The sequence below is a fragment of the Theobroma cacao genome, chromosome 10 (assembly GCF_053813885.1).
Source record: "Theobroma cacao isolate CCN51 chromosome 10, ASM5381388v1, whole genome shotgun sequence".
NCBI classification, from domain to species: Eukaryota; Viridiplantae; Streptophyta; class Magnoliopsida; order Malvales; family Malvaceae; genus Theobroma; species Theobroma cacao.
Genome location: NC_142648.1, coordinates 26,131,116 through 26,145,340, shown reverse-complemented (window position 1 = coordinate 26,145,340; position 14,225 = coordinate 26,131,116). Strand labels below are relative to the sequence as shown.

Below are 14,225 nucleotides of genomic sequence, written 5' to 3'. Positions count from 1 at the left end.
AAAGATACAAGCAAAGCTATCAAGGCAAAGCTGGGAAAATATCCTGAAATCTCATGTGCCAAAGTTAAGAACAGTAACACAGTCCAATTCATGAATGAGATCCGTTTATGCTTTAGAAGGGATAAGCAACGTTTGACCTTCCCCCTTCGAAACTGTCCCAACAAGTATTCCAAGAGCTGTCCGGATGAAAATGTGAGAATTATAAGATTTCGTCCAGCTATTAGTTGAGTGTGGGAATTATAATTCATGAAACTGTAATTATAATTAACTTGTAATATTTTTTATTATATATACTTTATATATTGTGTTAATTTATAAAGCATATAATTATTATTATTATATATAACTTTTAGTACACATACTTTAAATATAAATATATTTACTTTCTATTTTGTGTTAATGTTACAAAAATTAGAACTTATAAAATTATTAATTATAATATATAACTTTGTGCATATAAACTTATAAAATATATACCTAAAAAAAATTGTGAGATTCGAATAATTTTGGAATCTAATTATTTTTTTTAATTTCATGAACAAACTAATATAGTTAATTAAACTTGTAATATTTAAGTTGTTGTTTGAATATTTGTTTTTAGTTATTTAAGTTGATATTTGAGATTTTTTTTTGATTATTTAAATTTAAATTTTATTATTCGTGTGCTTTTATAAATTTCATTATTAGTGAATTATATGAATTATGATTAGAAATATTATTGTATATAGATACGGGTACGAATTCGGATTTTGGTAATTAGATACCCAGAAAGAGCATTTTAATAATTTTTTTACATAATCGGATTTTTAAACAGATTCGGATAATTATTAGGTAGTGGGTATTTATTAGGGTTTAGATTAAGATAGTACATTTAAAAAATATTTAAAAAATTATAGAATTCAGGTATTCCATTTATTAATCGAGTTCAAATTCAGATATCTCAAAAATAATAATTATCTTACCCGTTGATATTTTTATAAAAAATTAAAGCTTTTGTGATTAGGGTTTTCTATGAAATACCCCATACTTTGATATAGTGATAAATAAAGTTGATCGAATGCAAATTGAGGTCAATTAAAATGTTTAAAAGTGATAAAAGACGAAAGGAGTAGTTTAGGATAAAATATTTCGCAAGTTAGAAAATAACAATAAAATAATAATAATTTTATCAGAGGAGAATTTGTGAGATAAAAGGCAATTCAGAAGTCAAGTGAGGCATAATAAGGTATTTCAGGTACCAAGGAGACAAGATAAAATTTTTAAAATATTAATATTTAGCCGGATGTCGAAATCAGTCAAGAAGAAAAATCATATGGTTGATTCAAGTAGGGGAGAAGATGACAAGCCCGACTCTATAAAAATAATTGTCATGACATACATGTGATGGATAGCATGTTTGCATGCTAAGAGAGTCCCGAAAAAAAAATTTACAAAAGTCGGTATTATACCTAGACGTACAACAAAGTTGATTTAAGCCTCGAACTAGATCAAATAGAGAATTCACAATGAAATTAAGAATTTTAAAGTCCTAGAATGGTTTAATATGGTGATTCGGAGCTTGAGGATCAATTTGGAGTCAAACCGGAATTTTCGCTATCTAGGGGCAAAATGGTCATTTGCCACTTGGGGACAAAATGAAAATTTTTAGAAAAGATTTTTGGCCCCATTTGACTTATTGGAGTAAGATTTGAGGTTTAGAAGTGAAAAATTTTAATTTCGGTATAATTTGGAGTAAAAGGGTAAAATGGTAATTTTGCCACCCGAAATCAAAAAATTAATTTTTGAAAGGATTTTGATCAAATTTAATTATTTGGAGTGTGAAATGAGTATGAGGAGTGCAAATTATGCATTATGGCAAATTTTCAATTTTTGGGGTAAAAATGTAATTTTTGAAAAGTTCGGGGGCAAAAGTGTAATTTTGAAGAATTTGCTCCACCAAAACTTTGAAAAAATCTGGAAATTTCACTTAAGACTTGGATAAGTCAAAGGGAATGCATGGTGGAAAAAGTAGGACAAATGGATGGCTAGAAAAAAAAATGAATTAATAAAATATTTAAAATATGAATAAAATAATATTATTTCATTAAACAATAAAAAAGGCATAAAAAAATCAGCCCACCCATTCTTCTTCTTCAACATTCGGCCAAGCAAGAAACAAGAGAGAGAAAAGAGAAAATAAAACCCTAGCTAAGAAATTTAAAGGGAAAATAGGTGAAAATTCAAAAATCAAGTGAAAAAAGGTAACATTTCTTAAATTTGTCTTGTGCTTTACCTTTCCCATGAATTTTTCATCATTTTTCATGGTTGAATCATGTGATTTGAGGATGATTTGAATTCTGGTCATATGGGTTTAGAGAGAGAAAGTTGTTAGATAAATTTGATTTTGAGCTATGTTAGTGTTTAGTGTTAGTTTAGCATGTTTATGAGTAAAACAACAAGAAAAATATTTATCTTCTCCATGAATTTCCCTAGGCCGAATCTAGTCAATGGTATGTGAGGATGAGGTTGACTTTATTTTAAGAGAATTGGGTGGAAAAATGATGAATTATGAGGTTGGAAATTAAATGGGAATTTTCGGTGCAATAAATTGAAATTTTTACCCACTAGGGGTAAAAGCGTAATTTATAGTCCGGACTGATAAATTGGACCAAATTCACAGTCATTGAGGTATTGTGGATATAATTGGATAATTGAAATTGAAATGGATGAAATTGGAGTCGAATTGGGGATTTTAGGAATTTACACCGTGTATAGGCGAGTTAAGTCGGACACCGCAATTAAGCGATTGTCTAGACATTTCAAATTCTATCTAGTGCATACGCATGGATAAGAGCCTGAAATAATTTATGATAAATTGACACAATTTATTGAATTTTGTGTCATGGATTATGGATAGGTGGTGAGTCAATTGTTTCGAGTAAGAGACTGCACCCAAGGGCGGAAGATAGGAGTATTTCTACTCCTAATACTGTGAGTAAATTTATTATCATCTTAATTATCTAGAGTAGTTTTATACAACTGTGAGATTTTATGGAAAATGGGTTTAAATGGTAAATTGCTATGTTTTAGGAGAAATTGTGATTTTATAAAATGATTTTATAAATTTTCTGAAAAATCGAATACTGGTGTTGAAAATAGAGTAATTGGAGACTATCTGCTTGTGTTGTAAATTTATGGTTTTAAATTGAATGGCTTATGACAATATATGAGCATGAATGACTAAATTGATTTTGGTGTCAGAATTATTTGTATTGTATATTCAGCCTTGAGAGGCTAGATTGCGATAAATTGCCATGTCATGCTAGAATGAATTTTATTAAATTGGTGGAGTATATATTAATTATTTACTGCAGAGGGGATTCCGTGGACCAGCCTATTAGAGGGGCACGGTAAACTCCATTATATTATTACCTCGAATGGAGAGGCGCGTAGGGTATCTCCTGGGGTAAAGCTTAGGGTTCACTTCACGCTAAACCACCACGTGAAGGGGAACTCAGCCAACGCCAAGGAACGGCTGTATTTTTCTCAAACTAAAATTATATTTTAAGTGTATATGAAATTTTAACAGCCTTGGCGGACTCGGTTGGATGCCCTGCGCAAGGTATCACTGAGTATGAGTTTTGGCACGAGCCAAAGTTTTAAGAAATTCATAAGCCAAGTTGATTACTCGGTTTATATGGATTGATTTTATTGGTTGAAATGAACTGAAAGGTAATGAAATTACAGTATGATGACTTATTTTAATTGTCTCCATTTACTCGGCTTTAGATACTTTTGATGGTATCTGTTTACTCACTGGGATTATAAAATCTCACCCCTTCTTCCTATACATTTTTCAGGCTCAGGACAGTTTGTAGATAGTCGAGTAGGACGAGAACTAAGCTCGGAACTGCATTATAGAAAGTAAGAGTTCACAGTCTTACATCCTCTTGGTCAATTGGAGCCCACGTGTCATTGCAGATCAAAACTTATATTTTGGTTATCTGTATTTCTATTCATACAATTTTTACTTTACTTTCATGTGCGAAAAATTATTTACGAATATTTCTATAAAAATTTATTTTATGAGAAAATATAATATTTTATTTATTATTTTTGAATAGTACTAGTTGTCAACAATTTGCTTTCAAATGAACGTTTTAGATACTTAATTTTTTTAAATCATTAAATATATATTTTCGGCTTACCTACTACATTTTTAACAAGTTTCGAGGTTTTTGACAAAAATGACAAAAATGCCCCTATGAGCAAAAAAAAAATGTTATGTTATGATTTGGAAATGATTTGTAATCCTTCGTATTTTGATTATTTGATAACTATTGCTCACCGGGGAAGTGCGAAAGCTGATACGAGAGCCTTGCAAGGTTTCGATCGACATTCGGAGTGAAGAATGTTTGTCGAGGCTTCGCGGCGATTGTCACGGGCTCGATGGGGAGTTCCGAGTCGTGACAATTTTATTGGTATCAAAGCATGGTTTAAAGATCAGATATTTTGATTTTAAAGCTTTGGATTTTAAAGTTTTTTATTTTAAAGTTGTTTTAAGGAATCTACACTGACACTGAGTGGCCCCAAGTCCAGTTATGTTAAGATAAGTTAAGATAAGTTAAGTTAGGTTAGATTGAATAGTATGTATGCATCTTCATATAGAAATCTACCTACTTTTGATATGCATAAATAATAAAACAATTACTATTTAATTGCATATAGGTTTTGAGGTACACTGGTGACATACACACCATGTCTAGAAGAGGTGGTAGTCTCGATACCTCTCATAGTGATAGCGAGGGATCTCTAGATTCTACGGCTAGAAGCAAATGGCACCTTGATACAGGTGATTCGGAAGGTGGTCCATCCCGAATTCCTGATAATAGAATTCCTAAGAACTTATCAGAATGTGTTCATAATAAGGGGAGCTTCAAGAGTAGCGAGAATTTTGAAAGTGAGAATAGCTCCAATACATCAAAAATTGAACAAGATTTCCTTTCGGAACAACCTGGAGAGCACCCTAGAGAATGGACGAGGGAAGAAATTGCAAGGTGATATATTCATTCTAGGAAGAGTGTGACAGTAGTCCGACACTTTCCACCAGGCTGTGGGAGAAATGTAAGGGGACAACCAGAAAAGGATAAGGAGAAAGTAACAGTGGCAAGTAAACCCCTTAGAAAAGTGTCAGGTGTACGACATTTTCCTCCTGGTTGTGGAAGAAATGCTGCACCGGTGAATGATGAAGAATATAGGAGAATACAACAAGCCTGGATTGAGGAGCAAAGGAAAAAATCTTAGGATGAGGAAAACCTAGAAGAGGATCTTTATGAGGACTTGGAGTATAATCTTCCGATAAGATCAGATTAAGATGATGATCCCAAGGACATGTAATATTTTCGTAGGATTTTACACTACTTTAACTCTAAGTAGATGTTGTGTAAAAGAGATAATAATTATCTATACAAAGAAGTAAAAATAGTTTGGCTTTTAAAGTATAGGACTAGAATGTATTATAAAATGGTTGTTTAAGTAACTGAAGGTATATGGGAATCTTTAGTATGATAGGGATAAATTGGTAATATAATTATTGAGGAAGGTTATAGAAGGAAGCAATAAGGTTATAAATGACATTCGGAATGGATAATGTGATTAAGTTAATGATTGTAATTTAAGCATGAAGGGGATTATTCAGTGATGTTATGACACTATGAGGTAATAGTTGTGCACAAATATAACCCAATGAAGTTAAATTATGGAATATGGGGAATATAAAATTTTGATTCAGTAAGGATTGTGAGAATAAAGTAAGGAGGAAGCTGGGCTATTTTCGTAGTTAATTATACCGAAAGTCAATAAGATTATTGGAGTATAAGACAAAGAAGATAATTGGATAGGGATGACAATAAATTTGAGGAAAGTTGTAGATAGTAAGCAACTTATGTGTGGAATGGTATATGTATCATGAATTTATTACATTGTATGGAAAGGATGTTATGAGGTGAAATTTTATGAACGTTGATAAAAGTCAAAAGATGACATGAGATGAAAGTATTAATCTGGCTTAGTGTGTATGACAAGAAAATAGAAGGTACCTATACTTATGGAACTCATGATATATATCTAGAAGGGAAACCACTGGTTGAGAATGATTGATGTGGTGACTTTGAATGTAGACAAATAGCTTTGATGGAAAAATTTCTAATAACTACAGTACTTCAGCATTGACTGTTCAACATTATACTGCTCCAAATACCTCACGCCTATGATGCATGAGTAAGATGGGAGTGACACGATAATGAGCTTACAAATTGAATTTTGGTTGTTGGTCATTGTGTTTTGTTATCTGGGAGTCTTAAATATTCTGGAGAATGTTTACCCAAATGAATTGAAAAACTTCTTTATTGCCTTGTATATAGGCATATAATTAAAAGAAAAAATTTTGAAAGATTCTTGAGATGACTATATTGAGATGAGATACCAAGTAATGAAAGTGTGAAGGAAGAATTACGAGACTGGTATAGAAAATCAGTTTATATAGAATATCATTACGAGAATTTGTAATATCTGTTCTGATACAGTAAAATGACAATAGTTAGGAACAACATGAGGCTAATTGTGTGACACCCTAGAAACCTATGAAGACGAGTTAGGGATTGAATGGATGAGTACGTATTTATATATCTTTAAGAGTAAGTGTTTTAGGAATACATAAACATCTTTGAGAAGAGATTCTAATCATACACAGCAAGTATGAAACATAAAAATTTTAAAACTTGCTGAGAAGCCTAACGGCTAAATCACAAGTTAAGGGATCACATGCTGTGAGATATAAGTTTAAGATAGATATTCCCAAGGAAATACTCAAGAGAAGTTTTGCTCTAGATCTCGTTAAAGCAAGCACTAAGTTATGTGATTATAAAAAGGAAGCTGTAAGCTGAGAGTGATATTAGTATTAGTATTAAAAAATACTTGAGGATAATCTAGTTTTAAGTTTTATAATTTCAAGTACAATTTATAAATCAGTTAAGGAAGAATGATGTTATGTTCATATGAAGGAGTGGAACAAAGGATGATAGAAGTTGACCTTGAAAATGAAGTCAGATAATGAAACTTTCCTAATATATTATGGAAATTGGAATTCAAAAATGCTTAAGGCATACATGATTCAAATGGGTTCGAGTCTTAAGTGACAAATCAATATCGTAATGCAAGAAAGATACAAGGTAATGTAGAGGTATGAAGGATAATCAAGGAAAAAGGATGACTCTTAGGAATTGTGGTATTGCATGAGATGCAATGATCAAGTTAAGATAAATCTTTGAGGCATCAATAGGATTATAAAGCATACACGCATAATAGATTATAATTCAATGGAGATGACATTGTGATGCAATGATATATAGTATAAGGAAACTCAAACATATGGTTGGAAATGATATGAACGATATGAAGTTATACACAAGTATAATAAGAAGGTTGACATGCACTATAAGAATTATTATATTGAAACTAGGATTGGGATACGGATGAATAAAGGGGGAATGTAGTCCAAAGCATGTGAATACATGGATTCCTATATATAAAGAGAGATGTTGACATTTGAAAATGCATGTATATATGTATATATGAAATTGATAATTTGACTAACTAAGGTGAAGAATTGTTCTCAGTAATTGGGAGATTTTGAAATAATGCTAGAGGAGGTTAGTGAGCTAAAGTGTTAACGGACATGTAATGAACGATTAAAGTTATGAGTGACTTTGAAGGTAAACCTTGGATTGTTTAAGTTCTTAATGAAACTCTATTAAAAGAAGTGTATAGACCAGTATAAGATGGATGAATCAAGGTTGAGAAATTTGGTACGGAGCGAATTAATAAAATGATGATTAGGTATGCATAAGTAAGTATGATATGTGATCGAAATCAGTATAATTGAGGTGAAGTTATGGTTCAAATTTAATAATGGTGATAAAGGCATGCTTAGTGTCTCGATATAAGAGATCATGGTTGTGAAAAGTATTACTGATCCAATTCCAAAGGATGATAATTGCCATAAATAAAGCATTTAATTGAACTGAAGGTGAACGAGGTGAATAAATTGAATGTCCCTATAGAAGGAACAAAGAGTAGGATCATAGAAGGAGATTGATAACGCAACATCGACGGGAATTCGAGGACGAATTCTGTTTAAGTGGGGGAGATTGAAATACCCCATACTTTGATATAGTGATAAATAAAGTTGATCGAATGCAAATTGAGGTCAATTAAAATGTTTAAAAGTGATAAAAGACGAAAGGAGTAGTTTAGGATAAAATATTTCGCAAGTTAGAAAATAACAATAAAATAATAATAATTTTATCAGAGGAGAATTTGTGAGATAAAAGGCAATTCAGAAGTCAAGTGAGGCATAATAAGGTATTTCAGGTACCAAGGAGACAAGATAAAATTTTTAAAATATTAATATTTAGCCGGATGTCGAAATCAGTCAAGAAGAAAGATCATATGGTTGATTCAAGTGGGGGAGAAGATGACAAGCCCGACTCTATAAAAATAATTGTCATGACATACATGTGATGGATAGCATGTTTGCATGCTAAGAGAGTCCCGAAAAAAAAATTTACAAAAGTCGGTATTATACCTAGACGTACAACAAAGTTGATTTAAGCCTCGAACTAGATCAAATAGAGAATTCACAATGAAATTAAGAATTTTAAAGTCCTAGAATGGTTTAATATGGTGATTCGGAGTTTGAGGATCAATTTGGAGTCAAACCGGAATTTTCGCTATCTAGGGGCAAAATGGTCATTTGCCACTTGGGGACAAAATGAAAATTTTTAGAAAAGATTTTTGGCCCCATTTGACTTATTGGAGTAAGATTTGAGGTTTAGAAGTGAAAAATTTTAATTTCGGTATAATTTGGAGTAAAAGGGTAAAATGGTAATTTTGCCACCCGAAATCAAAAATTTAGTTTTTGAAAGGATTTTGATCAAATTTAATTATTTGGAGTTTGAAATGAGTATGAGGAGTGTAAATTATGCATTATGGCAAATTTTCAATTTTTGGGGCAAAAATGTAATTTTTGAAAAGTTCGGGGGCAAAAGTGTAATTTTGAAGAATTTGCTCCACCAAAACTTTGAAAAAATCTGGACATTTCACTTAAGACTTGGATAAGTCAAAGGGAATGCATGGTGGAAAAAGTAGGACAAATGGATGGCTAGAAAAAAAAAATGAATTAATAAAATATTTAAAATATGAATAAAATAATATTATTTCATTAAACAATAAAAAAGGCATAAAAAAATCAGCCCACCCATTCTTCTTCTTCAACATTCGGCCAAGCAAGAAACAAGAGAGAGAAAAGAGAAAATAAAACCCTAGCTAAGAAATTTAAAGGAAAAATAGGTGGAAATTCAAAAATCAAGTGAAAAAAGGTAACATTTCTTAAATTTGTCTTGTGCTTTACCTTTCCCATGCATTTTTCATCATTTTTCATGGTTGAATCATGTGATTTGAGGATGATTTGAATTCTGGTCATATGGGTTTAGAGAGAGAAAGTTGTTAGATAAATTTGATTTTGAGCTATGTTAGTGTTTAGTGTTAGTTTAGCATGTTTATGAGTAAAACAACAAGAAAAATATTTATCTTCTCCATGAATTTCCCTAGGCCGAATCTAGCCAATGGTATGTGAGGATGAGGTTGACTTTATTTTAAGAGAATTGGGTGGAAAAATGATGAATTATGAGGTTGGAAATTAAATGGGAATTTTCGGTGCAATAAATTGAAATTTTTACCCACTAGGGGTAAAAGCGTAATTTATAGTCCGGACTGATAAATTGGACCAAATTCACAGTCATTGAGGTATTGTGGATATAATTGGATAATTGAAATTGAAATGGATGGAATTGGAGTCGAATTGGGGATTTTAGGAATTTACACCGTGTATAGGCGAGTTAAGTCGGACATCGCAATTAAGCGATTGTCTAGACATTTCAAATCCTATCTAGTGCATACGCATGGATAAGAGCCTGAAATAATTTATGATAAATTGACACAATTTATTGAATTTTGTGTCATGGATTATGGATAGGTGGTGAGTCAATTGTTTCGAGTAAGAGACTGCACCCAAGGGCGGAAGATAGGAGTATTTCTACTCCTAATACTGTGAGTAAATTTATTATCATCTTAATTATCTAGAGTAGTTTTATACAACTGTGAGATTTTATGGAAAATGGGTTTAAATGGTAAATTGCTATGTTTTAGGAGAAATTGTGATTTTATAAAATGATTTTATAAATTTTCTGAAAAATCGAATACTGGTTTTGAAAATAGAGTAATTGGAGACTATCTGCTTGTGTTGTAAATTTATGGTTTTAAATTGAATGGCTTATGACAATATATGAGCATGAATGGCTAAATTGATTTTGGTGTCAGAATTATTTGTATTGTATATTCAGCCTTGAGAGGCTAGATTGCGATAAATTGCCATGTCATGCTAGAATGAATTTTATTAAATTGGTGGAGTATATATTAATTATTTACTGCAGAGGGGGTTCCGTGGACCAGCCTATTAGAGGGGCACGGTAAACTCCATTATATTATTACCTCGAACGAAAAGGCGCGTAGGGTATCTCCTGGGGTAAAGCTTAGGGTTCACTTCATGCTAAACCACCACGTGAAGGGGAACTCAGCCAACGCCAAGGAACAGCTGTATTTTTCTCAAACTAAAATTATATTTTAAGTGTATATGAAATTTTAACAGCCTTGGCGGACTCGGTTGGATGCCCTGCGCAAGGTATCACTGAGTATGAGTTTTGGCACGAGCCAAAGTTTTAAGAAATTCATAAGCCAAGTTGATTACTCGGTTTATATGGATTGATTTTATTTGGTTGAAATGAACTGAAAGGTAATGAAATTACAGTATGATGACTTATTTTAATTGTCTCCATTTACTCGGCTTTAGATACTTTTGATGGTATCTGTTTACTCACTGGGATTATAAAATCTCACCCCTTCTTCCTATACATTTTTCAGGCTCAGGACAGTTTGTAGATAGTCGAGTAGGACGAGAACTAAGCTCGGAACTGCATTATAGAAAGTAAGAGTTCACAGTCTTACATCCTCTTGGTCAATTGGAGCCCACGTGTCATTGCAGATCAAAACTTATATTTTGGTTATCTGTATTTCTATTCATACAATTTTTACTTTACTTTCATGTGCGAAAAATTATTTACGAATATTTCTATAAAAATTTATTTTATGACAAAATATAATATTTTATTTATTATTTTTGAATAGTACTAGTTATCAACAATTTGCTTTCAAATGAACGTTTTAGATACTTAATTTTTTTAAAATCATTAAATATATATTTTCGGCTTACCTACTACATTTTTAGCAAGTTTCGAGGTTTTCGACAAAAATGAGAAAAATGCCCCTGTGAGCAAAAAAAAAAATGTTATGTTATGATTTGGAAATGATTTGTAATCCTTCGTATTTTGATTATTTGATAACTATTGCTCACCGGGGAAGTGCGAAAGCTGATACGAGAGCCTTGCGAGGTTTCGATCGACATTCGGAGTGAAGAATGTTTGTCGAGGCTTCGCGGCGATTGTCACGGGCTCGATGGGGAGTTCCGGGTCGTGACATTCTAAGTGTTTATCTTAGGGTTGTGTTTTTTTTATTGTATATCATAATTTTTGTAATGATATAAAGAAGACAATAAGGGTACGTTTGGTTCGCGGAATAGACAAGAATAAAATAGAATAGTTATTACGTGAGAATAAAATGAGGTAAGAATAGAATAAAATAGTTATTATGTTCTTAGGTACAATGAATGGAATATGATAGAAATAATTAAGATGATTTATTACAGTGTTTTGTTAGTAACAATAATTTTGAAATAAGAAAGGAATAGAAGGTAAAAAGAAAAAAAATCCTTTATTATATATATGATTATTTATTTTTATTTTATTTTTTAAATATTAATAATTTATAATTTAATTAAAATATTAATAATTAATAATTTAAATATTAATATTTTAGTATAATTTAATTATTAATATTTTAAATATTAATATTTTATTTATAATTTAGTATTTTTATGATTAAAATATTAATAATTTTAATTAATTTCAAAATTTACAATATTAATTTTTACAATATATAATTAAAAACTAAAACTTTTTATTATAATAATATTTATTTTTTAAAACAACAAAATACTCTTTACATAATTTAGTAAAATTTATACCAAAAGACAAATATAAGTAAATTTTTTTAATTACTTAATTTTTACTTTCATTAAAATTTTAAAAATTTAAAATTTAATAATTTTATTATTAAAATGTTAGTGTAATTTTTTATTTTTTCTTTATTTGTATTTTTTATTTTTTATTTATACTCATTAAAAATTTAATATATTAATAATTTAATAAATAAAACATTAATACTTTAAATATTAATATTTTAATCATATTAATATTAATAATGTATAAATTATATACAGAATATTAATATTTTAAAATATTAATTTATTATAATTTATAAATAGTTTTTTTTATTCTAATTTTTTTTCTTTTGCCTATTTTCTTCTCCATGGGTCGACCATCGAAAATGTGACTAGTGTAATGAAACTTTGATCTGGCACACCATATGGGCGGATTTGGCCACTAAGGGCCAGATCAGTGCTTCCCATGGTTGGATCTGGTCGTGGAGTGCTAGATCAGACCTTGGGGATCTGGTCGAGAAGCACCAGATCTGGTGCTTCTCGTAGCCAGATTAGGCCATGGATCCCAGATTCGATGACTCTTTAGTTGAATCTTGTCGAGAAGTACTAGATTGACGCTTTTCGACCATATTCGGATGTGAAACTGCTGTTATCGCCGCTGCCGCTGCCACCATCGTCATCGGCATCTTCGATGATGAGTGCCAATTAGAGAAAGAATGAGAAAGGCCAGAACGTGAGGAGCAAGAGAAAGAAAAAGGGAAACTGAGAAGAAAAAGAAATATTTATAAGTCTAGGGTTGTAATTTTTTTAAGTTATAAAAGGTATTTTATTCTTATCAAGTTTGGTTGCTATTCCCCCAGCCATGGAATAGCGAATACCATGGGGGAGCTTGGGTTTAGTTAAGCGTGAGTTTTACCTCATTTTAAGGAATAGCTAATACTAAATAATAGCTATTCCTTATGACATTGCTTACCAAACAGGGGTAAAGAGAAAACATGGGAATAGATAGGGAATAGCTTAGCTATTCCTTGTACCAAACATGCTATTAAAGTAGAAGATTCTCCATGGCATTCTAGCTGCAATTTCAATCAAACACCAACTTTCAAAAAAAAAAAAAAAACCACTGAAAGCACTTAAAGGAAGCACAAGAGAAAGAACCTCATAACAAAGAGAACTTCAATTTCCACGTGATACAATCTAAGTATATATATATGTTTATAGCTATATATGTATATATAGATATGTATGTATGTATGTATAATGGAATATTGTCTCTAAAATAACATTTCAATCATTAAAATTCAAAATTTTGATTTAAACTCAATAAAATTAAAACATTTGTTGAGATTTTTTAGATGAAAAGAAAATTCTTTTGTTATATATTCCAAAATCATACACACGAAATGAAAATAAAAGAATATTTGTCAAGCCCAAAATAAAATTAATCTATACTTACCTTATTTAGATGCTTCAGATGGGATTTTTCTTAACAATTTTTTTCGATAAATTAAAATGTTTATTATTCAAAAAAAGAGGAGACTCCTAGCTACCAAAAGTTAAAGCACATGCTTGACAAACAAAAACAAAGCTAAGAAACAAAGAAGCTACCTCAAGCAAATTAACAACATTCATGCACCCGAGTATTTAGCTTATTGGTTGGTGCATGATCACTTTATCTAGAGAGTACAATTCGAATCTCTCTTTCCCCAATTAAAACAAAAACAACATTCATGGAGATTTTACTTAGAACAAAACATAATAGTTAGACCCTTGCCAAAATGGTATATGTGTTTGATAAGCCATTGAAAATGTTACAAAACTCTTTTTAGAAAACACCGAAGTTTTTCATTGAAAAAAAAATCTGAAGTAATTAAAAGCTACTTAATGTTTTTTCTTTCACAAACAAGTTCATATTATTATTATTGAAAAGCAATTTTATTAGTAACTAGTATGCCATCCAAAGTCTTTAAGCTTATTACTAAAGACTTCTATTGACATGAAACAACTAGTTTGT

The 14,225-nt window shown here is 30.8% G+C and overlaps 2 long non-coding RNA genes across 2 annotated transcripts; both read left to right on the top strand.

Annotated features, from left to right (window-relative positions):
- The first annotated feature begins 2,106 nt into the window (after positions 1 to 2,106).
- On the top strand, positions 2,107 to 4,019 carry LOC148760517 (uncharacterized). The gene is made up of 3 exons (XR_016023256.1): positions 2,107 to 2,240; positions 2,897 to 2,970; positions 3,840 to 4,019. It is a non-coding gene; the product is annotated as an uncharacterized LOC148760517 (long non-coding RNA).
- A 5,271-nt stretch (positions 4,020 to 9,290) lies between these two features.
- On the top strand, positions 9,291 to 11,196 carry LOC148760516 (uncharacterized). Its single transcript, XR_016028772.1, has 3 exons — positions 9,291 to 9,416; positions 10,073 to 10,146; positions 11,017 to 11,196. It is a non-coding gene; the product is annotated as an uncharacterized LOC148760516 (long non-coding RNA).
- Positions 11,197 to 14,225: the final 3,029 nt, after the last annotated feature.